The sequence below is a fragment of the Ranitomeya imitator genome, chromosome 10, assembly GCF_032444005.1.
Source record: "Ranitomeya imitator isolate aRanImi1 chromosome 10, aRanImi1.pri, whole genome shotgun sequence".
NCBI classification, from domain to species: domain Eukaryota; kingdom Metazoa; phylum Chordata; class Amphibia; order Anura; family Dendrobatidae; genus Ranitomeya; species Ranitomeya imitator.
The window spans coordinates 62,018,448-62,040,957 of NC_091291.1; positions in this window are offsets into that span (position 1 = coordinate 62,018,448).

Below are 22,510 nucleotides of genomic sequence, written 5' to 3' on the forward strand. Positions count from 1 at the left end.
TACCCTACACTCTATACCATACACTCTATACCCTACACTCTATACCCTACACTCTACACCCTACACTCTATACCCTACACTCTAATCCCTACACTCTACACTGTATATCCTACACTCTATACTCTACACTCTACACTCTATACCCAACACTCTATACTCTACACTCTATACCATACACTCTATACCCTACACTCCATACCCTACACTCCACACTCTATACCCTACACTCTACACTCTATACTCTACACTCTATACCCTACACTCTATACCCTACACTCTATACCCTACACTCTATACCCTACACTCTACACTCTATACCCTACACTCTATACCCTACACTCTACACTCTATACCCTACACTCTAATCCCTACACTCTACACTCTATACCCTACGCTCTATACCCTACACTCTTTACCCTACACTCTACACTCTATACCCAACACTCTATACTCTACACTCTATACCCTACACTCTATACCCTACACTCCATACCCTACACTCTACACTCTATACCCTACACTCTATACCCTACACTCTACAACCTACACTCTATACCCTACACTCTATACCATACGCTCAATACCCTACACTCTACACTCTATACCCTACACTCTACACTCTATACCCTACACTCTATACCCTACACTCTATACCCTACACTCTGTACCCTACACTCTACACTCTATACCCTACACTCTATACCATACACTCTACACCCTACACTCTATACCATACACTCTATACCCTACACTCTACAATCTATACCCTACACTCTATACCCTACACTCTACACTCTATACCCTACACTCTATACCATACACTCTATACTCTACACTCTATACCATACACTCTATATCCTACACTCTATACCCTACACTCTATACCCTACACTCTACACCCTATACCTTACACTCTATACCCTACACTCTATACCCTACACTCTAAACTCTATACCCTACACTCTACACTCTATACCCTACACTCTATAACATACACTCTATACCCTACACTCTATACCCTACACTCTACACTCTATACCCCACACTCTATACCCTACACTCTACACTCTATACCCTACACACTATACCCTACACTATAGTCCCTACACTCTACACTCTATACCCTGCACTCTATACCCTACACTCTATACCCTACACTCTATACCATACACTCTATACCCTACACTCTATACCCTACACTCTAAACTCTAGACTCAATTCCGTACACTCTATACCCTACACTCTATACCCTACACTCTACACTCTATACCCTACACTCTACACTCTATACCCTACACTCTACACCCTACACTCTACACCCTACACTCTATACCATACATTCTATACCCTACACTCTACACTCTATACCCTACACTCTATACCCTACACCCTACGCTCTATACCGTACACTCTATTCCATACACTCTAATCCCTACACTCTACACTCTATACCCTACACTCTATACCGTACACTCTATACCCTACACTCTATACCCTACACTCTACAATCTATACCAAACACTCTATACCCTACACTATATACCATACACTCTATACCATACACTCTACACTCTATACCTTACACTCTATACCCTACACTCTATACCCCACACTCTATACCCTACATTCTACACTCTATACCCTACACGCTATACTCTGCACTCTATACCCAACACTCTATACCCTACACTCAATACCCTACACTCTATACCCTACACTCTACACTCTATACCATACACTCTATAACCTACACTCTATACCATACACTCTACACCCTACACTCTATACCCTACACTCTATACCCTACACTCTACACTCTATACCCTACACTCTTTACCCTACACTCTACACCCTATACTCTATACCATACATTCTATACCCTGCACTCTACACTCTATACCCTACACTCTATACCCTACACCCTATGCTCTATACCCTACACTCTATACCCTACACTCTACACTCTATACCGTACACTCTATTCCATACACTCTTTACCCTAAACTCTATACCCTACACTCCATACCCTACACTCTATACCATACACTATATACCCTACAATCTACACTCTACACTCTATTCCATACACTCTTTACCCTACACTCTATACTCTATACCCTACACTCTATACCCTACACTCTACACTCTATACCCTACACTCTATACACTACACTCTAATCCCTACACTCTACACTCTATACCCTACACTCTACACTCTATACCCTACACTCTATACCCTACACTCTATACCCTACACTCTTTACCCTACACTCTACACTCTATACCCTACACTCTATACCCTACACTCTATACCTTACACTCTATACCCTACACTCTACACTTTATAACCTATACTCTATACCCTACACTCTACACTCTAAACCCTACACTCTACACTCTACACCCTACACTCTATACCCTACACTCTATACTCTATACCCTACACTCTATACCCTACACTCTACACTCTATACCCTACACTCTATACCCTACACTCTAATCCCTACACTCTAATCCCTACACTCTATACCCTACACTCTATACTCTACACTCTACACCCTACACTCTATATCCTACACTCTACACCCTACACTCTATACCCTACACTCTATACCCTACACCCTATAAACTACACTCTATACCCTACACTCCACACACTATACCCTACACTCTACACTCTATACCCTACATTCTATACCCTACACTCTACACCCTACACTCTATACCCTACACTCTATACCATACACTCTATACCCTACACTCTATACCCTACACTCTACACGCTACACTCTATACCCTACACTCTAATCCCTACACTCTACACTGTATATCCTACACTCTATACCCTACACTATATACCCTACACTCTATACTCTACACTCTACACTCTATACCCAGCACTCTATACTCTACACTCTATACCATACATTCTATACCCTACACTCCATACCCTACACTCTACACTCTATACCCTACACTCTACACTCTATACCCTACACTCTATACACTACACTCTATACCCTACACTCTATACCCTACACTCTATACCCTACACTCTACACTCTATACCCTACACTCTATACCCTACACTCTACACTCTATACCCTACACTCTAATCCCTACACTCTACACTCTATACCCTACGCTCTATACCCTACACTCTTTACTTTACACTCTACACTCTATACCCAACACTCTATACTCTACACTCTATACCCTACACTCTGTACCCTACACTCCATACCCTACACTCTACACTCTATACCCTACACTCTATACCCTACACTCTACAACCTACACTCTATACCCTACACTCTATACCATACGCTCTATACCCTACACTCTACACTCTATACCCTACACTCTACCCTCTATACCCTACACTCTATACCCTACACTCTACACTCTATACCCTACACTCTATACCCTACACTCTATACCCTACACTCTATACCTTACACTCTATACCCTACACTCTACACTTTATAACCTATACTCTATACCCTACACTCTACACTCTATACCCTACACTCTACACCCTACACTCCATACCCTACACTCTATACTCTATACCCTACACTCTATACCCTACACTCTACACTCTATACCCTACACTCTATACCCTACACTCTAATCCCTACACTCTAATCCCTACACTCTATACCCTACACTCTATACCCCACACTCTATGCCCTACACTCTATACCCTACACTCTATACCCTACACTCTATACCCTACACTCTGTACCCTTCACTCTATTCACTACACCCTATACCCTACACTCTACACTCTATACCCTACACTCCACACTCTATACCCTACACTCTACACTCTATACCCTACACTCCACACTCTATACCCTACACTCTATACCCTACACTCTACACCCTACACTCTATACCCTACACTCTATACCCTACACCCTATAAACTACACTCTATACCCTTCACTCCACACTCTATACCCTACACTCTACACTATATACCCTACACTCTATACCCTACACTCTACACCCTACACTCTATACCCTACACTCTATACCATACACTCTATACCCTACACTCTATACCCTACACTCTACACCCTACACTCTATACCCTACACTCTAATCCCTACACTCTACACTGTATATCCTACACTCTATACCCTACACTATATACCCTACACTCTATACTCTACACTCTATACCCAACACTCTATACTCTACACTCTATACCATACACTCTATACCCTACACTCCATACCCTACACTCCACACTCTATACCCTACACTCTACACTCTATACCCTACACTCTATACACTACACTCTATACCCTACACTCTATACCCTACACTCTATACCCTACACTCTACACTCTATACCCTACACTCTATACCCTACACTCTACACTCTATACCCTACACTCTAATCCCTACACTCTACACTCTATACCCTACGCTCTATACCCTACACTCTTTACCCTACACTCTACACTCTATACCCAACACTCTATACTCTACACTCTATACCCTACACTCTATACCTTACACTCCATACCCTACACTCTACACTCTATACCCTACACTCTATACCCTACACTCTACAACCTACACTCTATACCCTACACTCTATACCATACGCTCTATACCCTACACTCTACACTCTATACCCTACACTCTACACTCTATACCCTACACTCTATACCATACACTCTACACCCTACACTCTGTACCATACACTCTATACCCTACACTCTACAATCTATACCCTACACTCTATACCCTACACTCTACACTCTATACCCTACACTCTATACCATACACTCTATACTCTACACTCTATACCATACACTCTATATCCTACACTCTATACCCTACACTCTATACCCTACACTCTACACCCTACACTCTGTACCTTACACTCTATACCCTACACTCTATACCCTACACTCTAAACTCTATACCCTACACTCTACACTCTATACCCTACACTCTATAACATACACTCTATACCCTACACTCTATACCCTACACTTTATACCCTACACTCTACACTCTATACCCCACACTCTATACCCTACACTCTACACTCTATACCCTACACACTATACCCTACACTATAGTCCCTACACTCTACACTCTATACCCTGCACTCTATACCCTACACTCTATACCCTACACTCTATACCATACACTCTATACCCTACACTCTATACCCTACACTCTAAACTCTAGACTCAATTCCGTACACTCTATACCCTACACTCTATACCCTACACTCTACACTCTATACCCTACACTCTACACTCTATACCCTACACTCTACACCCTACACGCTACACCCTACACTCTATACCATACATTCTATACCCTACACTCTACACTCTATACCCTACACTCTATACCCTACACCCTACGCTCTATACCGTACACTCTATACCCTACACACTATACCCTACACTATAGTCCCTACACTCTACACTCTATACCCTGCACTCTATACCCTACACTCTATACCCTACACTCTATACCATACACTCTATTCCATACACTCTATACCCTACACTCTATACCCTACACTCTAATCCCTACACTCTACACTCTATACCCTACACTCTATACCGTACACTCTATACCCTACACTCTATACCCTACACTCTACACTCTATACCAAACACTCTATACCCTACACTATATACCATACACTCTATACCCTACACTCTATACCCCACACTCTATACCCTACATTCTACACTCTATACCCTACACGCTATACTCTGCACTCTATACCCAACACTCTATACCCTACACTCAATACCCTACACTCTATACCCTACACTCTACACTCTATACCATACACTCTATAACCTACACTCTATACCATACACTCTACACCCTACACTCTATACCCTACACTCTATACCCTACACTCTACACTCTATACCCTACACTCTTTACCCTACACTCTACACCCTATACTCTATACCATACATTCTATACCCTGCACTCTACACTCTATACCCTACACTCTATACCCTACACCCTATGCTCTATGCCCTACACTCTATACCCTACACTCTACACTCTATACCGTACACTCTATTCCATACACTCTTTACCCTAAACTCTATACCCTACACTCCATACCCTACACTCTATACCATACACTATATACCCTACAATCTACACTCTACACTCTATTCCATACACTCTTTACCCTACACTCTATACTCTATACCCTACACTCTATACCCTACACTCTACACTCTATACCCTACACTCTATACACTACACTCTAATCCCTACACTCTACACTCTATACCCTACACTCTACACTCTATACCCTACACTCTATACCCTACACTCTATACCCTACACTCTTTACCCTACACTCTACACTCTATACCCTACACTCTATACCCTACACTCTATACCTTACACTCTATACCCTACACTCTACACTTTATAACCTATACTCTATACCCTACACTCTACACTCTATACCCTACACTCTACACTCTACACCCTACACTCTATACCCTACACTCTATACTCTATACCCTACACTCTATACCCTACACTCTACACTCTATACCCTACACTCTATACCCTACACTCTAATCCCTACACTCTAATCCCTACACTCTATGCCCTACACTCTATACCCTACACTCTATACCCTACACTCTATACCCTACACTCTGTACCCTACACTCTATTCACTACACTCTATACCCTACACTCTACACTCTATACCCTACACTCCACACTCTATACCCTACACTCTATACCCTACACTCTACACCCTACACTCTATATCCTACACTCTACACCCTACACTCTATACCCTACACTCTATACCCTACACCCTATAAACTACACTCTATACCCTACACTCCACACTCTATACCCTACACTCTACACTCTATACCCTACACTCTATACCCTACACTCTACACCCTACACTCTATACCCTACACTCTATACCATACACTCTATACCCTACACGCTATACCCTACACTCTACACCCTACACTCTATACCCTACACTCTAATCCCTACACTCTACACTGTATATCCTACACTCTATACCCTACACTATATACCCTACACTCTATACTCTACACTCTACACTCTATACCCAACACTCTATACTCTACACTCTATACCATACACTCTATACCCTACACTCCATACCCTACACTCTACACTCTATACCCTACACTCTACACTCTATACCCTACACTCTATACACTACACTCTATACCCTACACTCTATACCCTACACTCTATACCCTACACTCTACACTCTATACCCTACACTCTATACCCTACACTCTATACCCTACACTCTAATCCCTACACTCTACACTCTATACCCTACGCTCTATACCCTACACTCTTTACCCTACACTCTACACTCTATACCCAACACTCTATACTCTACACTCTATACCCTACACTCTATACCCTACACTCCATACCCTACACTCTACACTCTATACCCTACACTCTACACTCTATACCCTACACTCTACACTCTACACCCTACACTCTATACCCTACACTTTATACTCTATACCCTACACTCTATACCCTACACTCTACACTCTATACCCTACACTCTATACCCTACACTCTAATCCCTACACTCTAATCCCTAGACTCTATGCCCTACACTCTATACCCTACACTCTATACCCTACACTCTATACCCTACACTCTGTACCCTACACTCTACACTCTATACCCAACACTCTATACTCTACACTCTATACCCTACACTCTATACCCTACACTCCATACCCTACACTCTACACTCTATACCCTACACTCTATACCCTACACTCTACAACCTACACTCTATACCCTACACTCTATACCATACGCTCTATACCCTACACTCTACACTCTATACCCTACACTCTATACCCTACACTCTATACCCTACACTCTGTACCCTACACTCTACACTCTATACCCTACACTCTATACCATACACTCTACACCCTACACTCTATACCATACACTCTATACCCTACACTCAACAATCTATACCCTACACTCTATACCCTACACTCTACACTCTTTACCCTACACTCTATACCATACACTCTATACCCTACACTCTATACCATACACTCTATATCCTACACTCTATACCCTACACTCTATACCCTACACTCTACACCCTACACTCTATACCTTACACTCTAAACCCTACACTCTATACCCTACACTCTAAACTCTATACCCTACACTCTACACTCTATACCCTACACTCTATAACATACACTCTATACCATACACTCTACACTCTATACCCTACACTCTACACCATACACTCTAAAGCATACACTCTATACCCTACACTCTACACTCTATACCCTACACTCTATACCCTACACTCTATACCCTACACTCTATACCCTACACTCTATACCCTACACTATACACTCTATACCCTACATTCTACACTTTATACCCTACACTCTATACCCTACACTCTATACCCTACACTCTACACCCTACACTCTATACCCTACACTCTATACTCTATACCCTACACTCTATACCCTACACTCTATACCCTACACACTACACCCTACACTCTGTACCCTACACTCTATACCATACACTCTATACCATACACTCTATACCATACATTCTATACCCTACACTCTATATCCTACACCCTACACCCTACACTCTATACCCTACACTCTATACCCTACACTCTATACCCTACACTCTACACTCTATACCCTACAATCTATACCATACACTCTATACCCTACACTCTATACCCTACACTCTACACTCTATACCCTACACTCTATACCATACACTCTACACCCTACAGTCTATACCATACACTCTATACCCTACACTCTACACTTTATACCCTACACTCTATACCCTACTCTCTATACCCTACACTCTACACTCTATACCCTACACTCTATAACATACACTCTATACCCTACACCTTACACTCTATACCCTACACTCTACACTCTAGACCCTACACTCTATACCATACACTCTATACCCTACACTCTATACCTTACATTCTATACCCTACACTCTACACTTTATACCCTACACTCTATACCCTAGACTTTATACCCTACACTCTATACTCTATACCCTACACTCTATACCCTACACTCTATACCCTACAATCTATAACCTACACTCTACACTCTATAGCCTACACTCTACACTCTATACCCTACACTCTATACCCTACACGCTATACCCTACACTCTAAACCCTACACTCTACACTCTATACCCTACACTCTATACCCTACACTCTACACTCTATACCCTACACACTATACCCTACACTATAGTCCCTACACTCTACACTTTATACCCTGCACTCTATACCCTACACTCTATACCCTACACTCTAAACCATACACTCTATACCCTACACTCTATACCCTACACTCTAAACTCTAGACTCAATTCCGTACACTCTATACCCTACACTCTATACCCTACACTCTACACTCTATACCCTACACTCTACACCCTACACTCTACACCCTACACTCTACACCCTACACTCTATACCATACATTCTATACCCTACACTCTACACTCTATACCCTACACTCTATACCCTACACTCTATACCCTACACCCTACGCTCTATACCGTACACTCTATACCCTACACTCTACACTCTATACCGTACACTCTATTCCATACACTCTATACCCTACACTCTATACCCTACACTCTAATCCCTACACTCTACACTCTATACCCTACACTCTATACCGTACACTCTATACCCTACACTCTATACCATACACTTTATTCCATACACTCTATACCCTACACTCTATACCCTACACTCTAATCCCTACACTCTACACTCTATACCCTACACTCTACACCCTACACTCTATACCCTACACTCTATACCATACACTCTATACCCTACACTCTATACCCTACACTCTACACCCTACACTCTATACCCTACACTCTAATCCCTACACTCTACACTGTATATCCTACACTCTATACCCTACACTATATACCCTACACTCTATACTCTACACTCTACACTCTATACCCAACACTCTATACTCTACACTCTATACCAAACACTCTATACCCTACACTCCATACCCTACACTCTACACTCTATACCCTACACTCTATACACTACACTCTATACCCTACACTCTATACCCTACACTCTATACCCTACACTCTACACTCTATACCCTACACTCTACACCCTACACTCTACACCCTACACTCTACACCCTACACTCTATACCATACATTCTATACCCTACACTCTACACTCTATACCCTACACTCTATACCCTACACTCTATACCCTACACCCTACGCTCTATACCGTACACTCTATACCCTACACTCTACACTCTATACCGTACACTCTATTCCATACACTCTATACCCTACACTCTATACCATACACTTTATTCCATACACTCTATACCCTACACTCTATACCCTACACTCTAATCCCTACACTCTACACTCTATACCCTACACTCTACACCCTACACTCTATACCCTACACTCTAAACCATACACTCTATACCCTACACTCTATACCCTACACTCTACACCCTACACTCTATACCCTACACTCTAATCCCTACACTCTACACTGTATATCCTACACTCTATACCCTACACTATATACCCTACACTCTATACTCTACACTCTACACTCTATACCCAACACTCTATACTCTACACTCTATACCAAACACTCTATACCCTACACTCCATACCCTACACTCTACACTCTATACCCTACACTCTACACTCTATACCCTACACTCTATACACTACACTCTATACCCTACACTCTATACCCTACACTCTATACCCTACACTCTACACTCTATACCCTACACTCTATACCCTACACTCTACACTCTATACCCTACACTCTAATCCCTACACTCTACACTCTATACCCTACGCTCTATACCCTACACTCTTTACCCTACACTCTACACTCTATACCCTACACACTATACCCTACACTATAGTCCCTACACTCTACACTGTATATCCTACACTCTATACCCTACACTATATACCCTACACTCTATACTCTACACTCTACACTCTATACCCAACACTCTATACTCTACACTCTATACCATACACTCTATACCCTACACTCCATACCCTACACTCTACACTCTATACCCTACACTCTACACTCTATACCCTACACTCTATACACTACACTCTATACCCTACACTCTATACCCTACACTCTATACCCTACACTCTACACTCTATACCCTACACTCTATAACATACACTCTATACCCTACACTCTATACCCTACACTCTATACCCTACACTCTACACTCTATACCCTACACACTATACCCTACACTATAGTCCCTACACTCTACACTCTATACCCTGCACTCTATACCCTACACTCTATACCCTACACTCTATACCATACACTCTATACCCTACACTCTATACCCTACACTCTAAACTCTAGACTCAATTCCGTACACTCTATACCCTACACTCTATACCCTACACTCTACACTCTATACCCTACACTCTACACTCTATACCCTACACTCTACACCCTACACTCTACACCCTACACTCTATACCATACATTCTATACCCTACACTCTACACTCTATACCCTACACTCTATACCCTACACCCTACGCTCTATACCGTACACTCTATACCCTACACTCTACACTCTATACCGTACACTCTATTCCATACACTCTATACCCTACACTCTATACCCTACACTCTATACCCTACACTCTACACTCTATACCCTACACTCTATACCGTACACTCTATACCCTACACTCTATACCCTACACTCTACACTCTATACCAAACACTCTATACCCTATACTATATACCATACACTCTATACCCTACACTCTACACTCTATACCTTACACTCTATACCCTACACTCTATACCCCACACTCTATACCCTACCTTCTACACTCTATACCCTACACGCTATACTCTGCACTCTATACCCAACACTCTATACCCTACACTCAATACCCTACACTCTATACCCTACACTCTACACTCTATACCATACACTCTATAACCTACACTCTATACCATACACTCTACACCCTACACTCTATACCCTACACTCTATACCCTACACTCTACACTCTATACCCTACACTCTTTACCCTACACTCTACACCCTATACTCTATACCATACATTCTATACCCTGCACTCTACACTCTATACCCTACGCTCTATACCCTACACCCTATGCTCTATACCCTACACTCTATAATTCACATAGGTTGCCCCTCAGTAGAATACCCCTGAATTGGGGATATAAGTACCACTAGATACTAGAACATAAATCACATAGTTTTGGTGATAATACTACACAGCAATCCCAAAACAAAAGGTACTTTCTAATAAAATATAGTTTATTATACAGAAATAAAACATACATAGACATCAAATGACAATATATATAAACACAAAATCACAAAAATTCACAAAAAAAGGGTACAAAAGACCATTAAAAAGAGGGACATATCCATAGGAGAACCACTAAATACTATGATGCTGCGGTGCTGTAAAGTAAAGAGAGGCAAAATACCTCACTAATAGAAAAAGGTCATAGTCTAGTATGGACCATATGTAGTATCATGTGTTCCTGTCTAAGTTTTTAGACCATCCTATATTGTACAAGTGACACATATGGTACTCTAAGGGGAGAAGCCCCTATGACTAAAGTGATAAGTGCCGATATCGGCATAAAAAGATGCTAGTTACCCGCAGTATGCAGTGTAGTCTCTCCTTGGCGTCCCTCTGCCCCAACGCGCGTTTCACTGACGGCTTCTTCAGGAGGGACGCCGAGGAGAGACTACACTGCATACTGCGGGTAACTAGCATCTTTTTATGCCGATATCAGCACTTATCACTTTAGTCATAGGGGCTTCTCCCCTTAGAGTACCATATGTGTCACTTGTACAATATAGGATGGTCTAAAAACTTAGACAGGAACACATGGTACTACATATGGTCCATACTAGACTATGACCTTTTTCTATTAGTGAGGTATTTTGCCTCTCTTTACTTTACAGCACCGCAGCATCATAGTATTTAGTGGTTCTCCTATGGATATGTCCCTCTTTTTAATGGTCTTTTGTACCCTACACTCTATACCCTACACTCTACACTCGATACCGAACACTCTATTCCATACACTCTTTACCCTAAACTCTATACCCTACACTCCATACCCTACACTCTATACCATACACTATATACCCTACAATCTACACTCTACACTCTATTCCATACACTCTTTACCCTACACTCTATACTCTATACCCTACACTCTATACCCTACACTCTACACTCTATACCCTACACTCTACACTCTATACCCTACACTCTATACCCTACACTCTATACCCTACACTCTTTACCCTACACTCTACACTCTATACCCTACACTCTATACCCTACACTCTATACTTTACACTCTATACCCTACACTCTACACTTTATAACCTATACTCTATACCCTACACTCTACACTCTATACCCTACACTCTACACTCTACACTCTATACCCTACACTCTATACTCTATACCCTACACTCTATACCCTACACTCTACACTCTATACCCTACACTCTATACCCTACACTCTAATCCCTACACTCTAATCCCTACACTCTATACCCTACACTCTATACCCTACACTCTATGCCCTACACTCTATACCCTACACTCTATACCCTACACTCTATACCCTACACTCTGTACCCTACACTCTATTCACTACACTCTATACCTTACACTCTACACTCTATACCCTACACTCCACACTCTATACCCTACACTCTATACCCTACACTCTACACCCTACACTCTATATCCTACACTCTACACCCTACACTCTATACCCTACACTCTATACCCTACACCCTATAAACTACACTCTATACCCTACACTCCACACTCTATACCCTACACTCTACACTCTATACCCTACACTCTATACCCTACACTCTACACCCTACACTCTATACCCTACACTCTATACCATACACTCTATACCCTACACTCTATACCCTACACTCTACACGCTACACTCTATACCCTACACTCTAATCCCTACACTCTACACTGTATATCCTACACTCTATACCCTACACTATATACCCTACACTCTATACTCTACACTCTACACTCTATACCCAACACTCTATACTCTACACTCTATACCATACACTCTATACCCTACACTCCATACCCTACACTCTACACTCTATACCCTACACTCTACACTCTATACCCTACACTCTATACACTACACTCTATACCCTACACTCTATACCCTACACTCTATACCCTACACTCTACACTCTATACCCTACACTCTATACCCTACACTCTACACTCTATACCCTACACTCTAATCCCTACACTCTACACTCTATACCCTACGCTCTATACCCTACACTCTTTACCCTACACTCTATAACCAACACTCTATACTCTACACTCTATACCCTACACTCTATACCCTACACTCCATACCCTACACTCTACACTCTATACCCTACACTCTATACCCTACACTCTACACTCTATACCCTACACTCTACACTCTATACCCTACACTCTATACCCTACACTCTACACTCTATACCCTACACTCTATACCCTACACTCTATACCTTACACTCTATACTCTACACTCTACACTTTATAACCTATACTCTATACCCTACACTCTACACTCTATACCCTACACTCTACACTCTACACCCTACACTCTATACCCTACACTCTATACTCTATACCCTACACTCTATACCCTACACTCTACACTCTATACCCTACACTCTATACCCTACACTCTAATCCCTACACTCTAATCCCTACACTCTATACCCTACACTCTATACCCTACACTCTATGCCCTACACTCTATACTCTACACTCTATACCCTACACTCTATACCCTACACTCTTTACCCTACACTCTATTCACTACACTCTATACCCTACACTCTACACTCTCTACCCTACACTCCACACTCTATACCCTACACTCTACACTCTATACCCTACACTCCACACTCTATACCCTACACTCTATACCCTACACTCTACACCCTACACTCTATACCCTACACTCTATACCCTACACCCTATAAACTACACTCTATACCCTACACTCCACACTCTATACCCTACACTCTACACTATATACCCTACACTCTATACCCTACACTCTACACCCTACACTCTATACCCTACACTCTATACCATACACTCTATACCCTACACTCTATACCCTACACTCTACACCCTACACTCTATACCCTACACTCTATACCCTACACTCTAATCCCTACACTCTACACTGTATATCCTACACTCTATACCCTACACTATATACCCTACACTCTATACTCTACACTCTACACTCTATACCCAACACTCTATACTCTACACTCTATACCATACACTCTATACCCTACACTCCATACCCTACACTCCACACTCTATACCCTACACTCTACACTCTATACCCTACACTCTATACACTACACTCTATACCCTACACTCTATACCCTACACTCTATACCCTACACTCTACACTCTATACCCTACACTCTATACCCTACACTCTACACTCTATACCCTACACTCTATACCCTACACTCTATACCCTACACTCTATGCCCTACACTCTATACCCTACACTCTATACCCTACACTCTATACCCTACACTCTGTACCCTACACTCTATTCACTACACTCTATACCCTACACTCTACACTCTATACCCTACACTCCACACTCTATACCCTACACTCTACACTCTATACCCTACACTCCACACTCTATACCCTACACTCTATACCCTACACTCTACACCCTACACTCTATACCCTACACTCTATACCCTACACCCTATAAACTACACTCTATACCCTACACTCCACACTCTATACCCTACACTCTACACTATATACCCTACACTCTATACCCTACACCCTACACTCTATACCCTACACTCTATACCATACACTCTATACCCTACACTCTATACCCTACACTCTACACCCTACACTCTATACCCTACACTCTAATCCCTACACTCTACACTGTATATCCTACACTCTATACCCTACACTATATACCCTACACTCTATACTCTACACTCTACACTCTATACCCAACACTCTATACTCTACACTCTATACCATACACTCTATACCCTACACTCCATACCCTACACTCCACACTCTATACCCTACACTCTACACTCTATACCCTACACTCTATACACTACAATCTATACCCTATACTCTATACCCTACATTCTATACCCTACACTCTACACTCTATACCCTACACTCTATACCCTACACTCTATACCCTACACTCTAATCCCTACACTCTACACTCTATACCCTACGCTCTATACCCTACACTCTTTACCCTACACTCTACACCCTATACTCTATACCATACATTCTATACCCTGCACTCTACACTCTATACCCTACACTCTATACCCTACACCCTATGCTCTATGCCCTACACTCTATACCCTACACTCTACACTCTATACCGTACACTCTATTCCATACACTCTTTACCCTAAACTCTATACCCTACACTCCATACCCTACACTCTATACCATACACTATATACCCTACAATCTACACTCTACACTCTATTCCATACACTCTTTACCCTACACTCTATACTCTATACCCTACACTCTATACCCTACACTCTACACTCTATACCCTACACTCTATACACTACACTCTAATCCCTACACTCTACACTCTATACCCTACACTCTACACTCTATACCCTACACTCTATACCCTACACTCTATACCCTACACTCTTTACCCTACACTCTACACTCTATACCCTACACTCTATACCCTACACTCTATACCCTACACTCTATACCCTACACTCTGTACCCTACACTCTACACTCTATACCCAACACTCTATACTCTACACTCTATACCCTACACTCTATACCCTACACTCCATACCCTACACTCTACACTCTATACCCTACACTCTATACCCTACACTCTACAACCTACACTCTATACCCTACACTCTATACCATACGCTCTATACCCTACACTCTACACTCTATACCCTACACTCTATACCCTACACTCTATACCCTACACTCTGTACCCTACACTCTACACTCTATACCCTACACTCTATACCATACACTCTACACCCTACACTCTATACCATACACTCTATACCCTACACTCTACAATCTATACCCTACACTCTATACCCTACACTCTACACTCTTTACCCTACACTCTATACCATACACTCTATACCCTACACTCTATACCATACACTCTATATCCTACACTCTATACCCTACACTCTATACCCTACACTCTATACCCTACACTCTATACCTTACACTCTATACCCTACACTCTATACCCTACACTCTAAACTCTATACCCTACACTCTACACTCTATACCCTACACTCTATAACATACACTCTATACCATACACTCTACACTCTATACCCTACACTCTACACCATACACTCTAAAGCATACACTCTATACCCTACACTCTACACTCTATACCCTACACTCTATACCCTACACTCTATACCCTACACTCTATACCCTACACTCTATACCCTACACTATACACTCTATACCCTACACTCTATACCCTACACTCTACACTCTATACCCTACACACTATACCCTACACTATAGTCCCTACACTCTACACTTTATACCCTGCACTCTATACCCTACACTCTATACCCTACACTCTAAACCATACACTCTATACCCTACACTCTATACCCTACACTCTAAACTCTAGACTCAATTCCGTACACTCTATACCCTACACTCTATACCCTACACTCTATACCCTACACTATACACTCTATACCCTACATTCTACACTTTATACCCTACAGTCTATACCCTACACTCTATACCCTACACTCTACACCCTACACTCTATACCCTACACTCTATAATCTATACCCTACACTCTATACCCTACACTATACACTCTATACCCTACATTCTACACTTTATACCCTACAGTCTATACCCTACACTCTATACCCTACACTCTACACCCTACACTCTATACCCTACACTCTATACTCTATACCCTACACTCTATACCCTACACTCTATACCCTACACACTACACCCTACACTCTGTACCCTACACTCTATACCATACACTCTATACCATACACTCTATACCATACATTCTATACCCTACACTCTATATCCTACACCCTACACCCTACACTCTATACCCTACACTCTATACCCTACACTCTATACCCTACACTCTACACTCTATACCCTACAATCTATACCATACACTCTATACCCTACACTCTATACCCTACACTCTACACTCTATACCCTACACTCTATACCATACACTCTACACCCTACAGTCTATACCATACACTCTATACCCTACACTCTACACTTTATACCCTACACTCTATACCCTACTCTCTATACCCTACACTCTACACTCTATACCCTACACTCTATAACATACACTCTATACCCTACACCTTACACTCTATACCCTACACTCTACACTCTAGACCCTACACTCTATACCATACACTCTATACCCTACACTCTATACCTTACATTCTATACCCTACACTCTACACTTTATACCCTACACTCTATACCCTAGACTTTATACCCTACACTCTATACTCTATACCCTACACTCTATACCCTACACTCTATACCCTACAATCTATAACCTACACTCTACACTCTATAGCCTACACTCTACACTCTATACCCTACACTCTATACCCTACACGCTATACCCTACACTCCAAACCCTACACTCTACACTCTATACCCTACACTCTATACCCTACACTCTACACTCTATACCCTACACACTATACCCTACACTATAGTCCCTACACTCTACACTTTATACCCTGCACTCTATACCCTACACTCTATACCCTACACTCTAAACCATACACTCTATACCCTACACTCTATACCCTACACTCTAAACTCTAGACTCAATTCCGTACACTCTATACCCTACACTCTATACCCTACACTCTACACTCTATACCCTACACTCTACACCCTACACTCTACACCCTACACTCTACACCCTACACTCTATACCATACATTCTATACCCTACACTCTGCACTCTATACCCTACACTCTATACCCTACACTCTATACCCTACACCCTACGCTCTATACCGTACACTCTATACCCTACACTCTACACTCTATACCGTACACTCTATTCCATACACTTTATACCCTACACTCTATACCCTACACTCTAATCCCTACACTCTACACTCTATACCCTACACTCTATACCGTACACTCTATACCCTACACTCTATACCATACACTTTATTCCATACACTCTATACCCTACACTCTATACCCTACACTCTAATCCCTACACTCTACACTCTATACCCTACACTCTACACCCTACACTCTATACCCTACACTCTATACCATACACTCTATACCCTACACTCTATACCCTACACTATACACCCTACACTCTATACCCTACACTCTAATCCCTACACTCTACACTGTATATCCTACACTCTATACCCTACACTATATACCCTACACTCTATACTCTACACTCTACACTCTATACCCAACACTCTATACTCTACACTCTATACCAAACACTCTATACCCTACACTCCATACCCTACACTCTACACTCTATACCCTACACTCTATACACTACACTCTATACCCTACACTCTATACCCTACACTCTATACCCTACACTCTACACTCTATACCCTACACTCTACACCCTACACTCTACACCCTACACTCTACACCCTACACTCTATACCATACATTCTATACCCTACACTCTACACTCTATACCCTACACTCTATACCCTACACTCTATACCCTACACCCTACGCTCTATACCGTACACTCTATACCCTACACTCTACACTCTATACCGTACACTCTATTCCATACACTCTATACCCTACACTCTATACCATACACTTTATTCCATACACTCTATACCCTACACTCTATACCCTACACTCTAATCCCTACACTCTACACTCTATACCCTACACTCTACACCCTACACTCTATACCCTACACTCTAAACCATACACTCTATACCCTACACTCTATACCCTACACTCTACACCCTACACTCTATACCCTACACTCTAATCCCTACACTCTACACTGTATATCCTACACTCTATACCCTACACTATATACCCTACACTCTATACTCTACACTCTACACTCTATACCCAACACTCTATACTCTACACTCTATACCAAACACTCTATACCCTACACTCCATACCCTACACTCTACACTCTATACCCTACACTCTACACTCTATACCCTACACTCTATACACTACACTCTATACCCTACACTCTATACCCTACACTCTATACCCTACACTCTACACTCTATACCCTACACTCTATACCCTACACTCTACACTCTATACCCTACACTCTAATCCCTACACTCTACACTCTATACCCTACGCTCTATACCCTACACTCATAGTAACATAGTAACATAGTAACATAGTTAGTAAGGCCGAAAAAAGACATTTGTCCATCCAGTTCAGCCTATATTCCATCATAATAAATACCCAGATCTACGTCCTTCTACAGAACCTAATAATTGTATGATACAATATTGTTCTGCTCCAGGAAGACATCCAGGCCTCTCTTGAACCCCTCGACTGAGTTCGCCATCACCACCTCCTCAGGCAAGCAATTCCAGATTCTCACCGCCCTAACAGTAAAGAATCCTCTTCTATGTTGGTGGAAAAACCTTCTCTCCTCCAGACGCAAAGAATGCCCCCTTGTGCCCGTCACCTTCCTTGGTATAACACTCTTTACCCTACACTCTACACTCTATACCCTACACACTATACCCTACACTATAGTCCCTACACTCTACACTGTATATCCTACACTCTATACCCTACACTATATACCCTACACTCTATACTCTACACTCTACACTCTATACCCAACACTCTATACTCTACACTCTATACCATACACTCTATACCCTACACTCCATACCCTACACTCTACACTCTATACCCTACACTCTACACTCTATACCCTACACTCTATACACTACACTCTATACCCTACACTCTATACCCTACACTCTATACCCTACACTCTACACTCTATACCCTACACTCTATAACATACACTCTATACCCTACACTCTATACCCTACACTCTATGCACTACACTCTATACCCTACACTCTATACCCTACACTCTATACCCTACACTCTACACTCTATACCCTACACTCTATACCAAACACTCTATACCCTATACTATATACCATACACTCTATACCCTACACTCTACACTCTATACCTTACACTCTATACCCTACACTCTATACCCCACACTCTATACCCTACATTCTACACTCTATACCCTACACGCTATACTCTGCACTCTATACCCAACACTCTATACCCTACACTCAATACCCTACACTCTATACCCTACACTCTACACTCTATACCATACACTCTATAACCTACACTCTATACCATACACTCTACACCCTACACTCTATACCCTACACTCTATACCCTACACTCTACACTCTATACCCTACACTCTTTACCCTACACTCTACACCCTATACTCTATACCATACATTCTATACCCTGCACTCTACACTCTATACCCTACACTCTATACCCTACACCCTATGCTCTATACCCTACACTCTATAATTCACATAGGTTGCCCCTCAGTAGAATACCCCTGAATTGGGGATATAAGTACCACTAGATACTAGAACATAAATCACATAGTTTTGGTGATAATACTACACAGCAATCCCAAAACAAAAGGTACTTTCTAATAAAATATAGTTTATTATACAGAAATAAAACATACATAGACATCAAATGACAATATATATAAACACAAAATCACAAAAATTCACAAAAAAAGGGTACAAAAGACCATTAAAAAGAGGGACATATCCATAGGAGAACCACTAAATACTATGATGCTGCGGTGCTGTAAAGTAAAGAGAGGCAAAATACCTCACTAATAGAAAAAGGTCATAGTCTAGTATGGACCATATGTAGTATCATGTGTTCCTGTCTAAGTTTTTAGACCATCCTATATTGTACAAGTGACACATATGGTACTCTAAGGGGAGAAGCCCCTATGACTAAAGTGATAAGTGCCGATATCGGCATAAAAAGATGCTAGTTACCCGCAGTATGCAGTGTAGTCTCTCCTTGGCGTCCCTCTGCCCCAACGCGCGTTTCACTGACGGCTTCTTCAGGAGGGACGCCGAGGAGAGACTACACTGCATACTGCGGGTAACTAGCATCTTTTTATG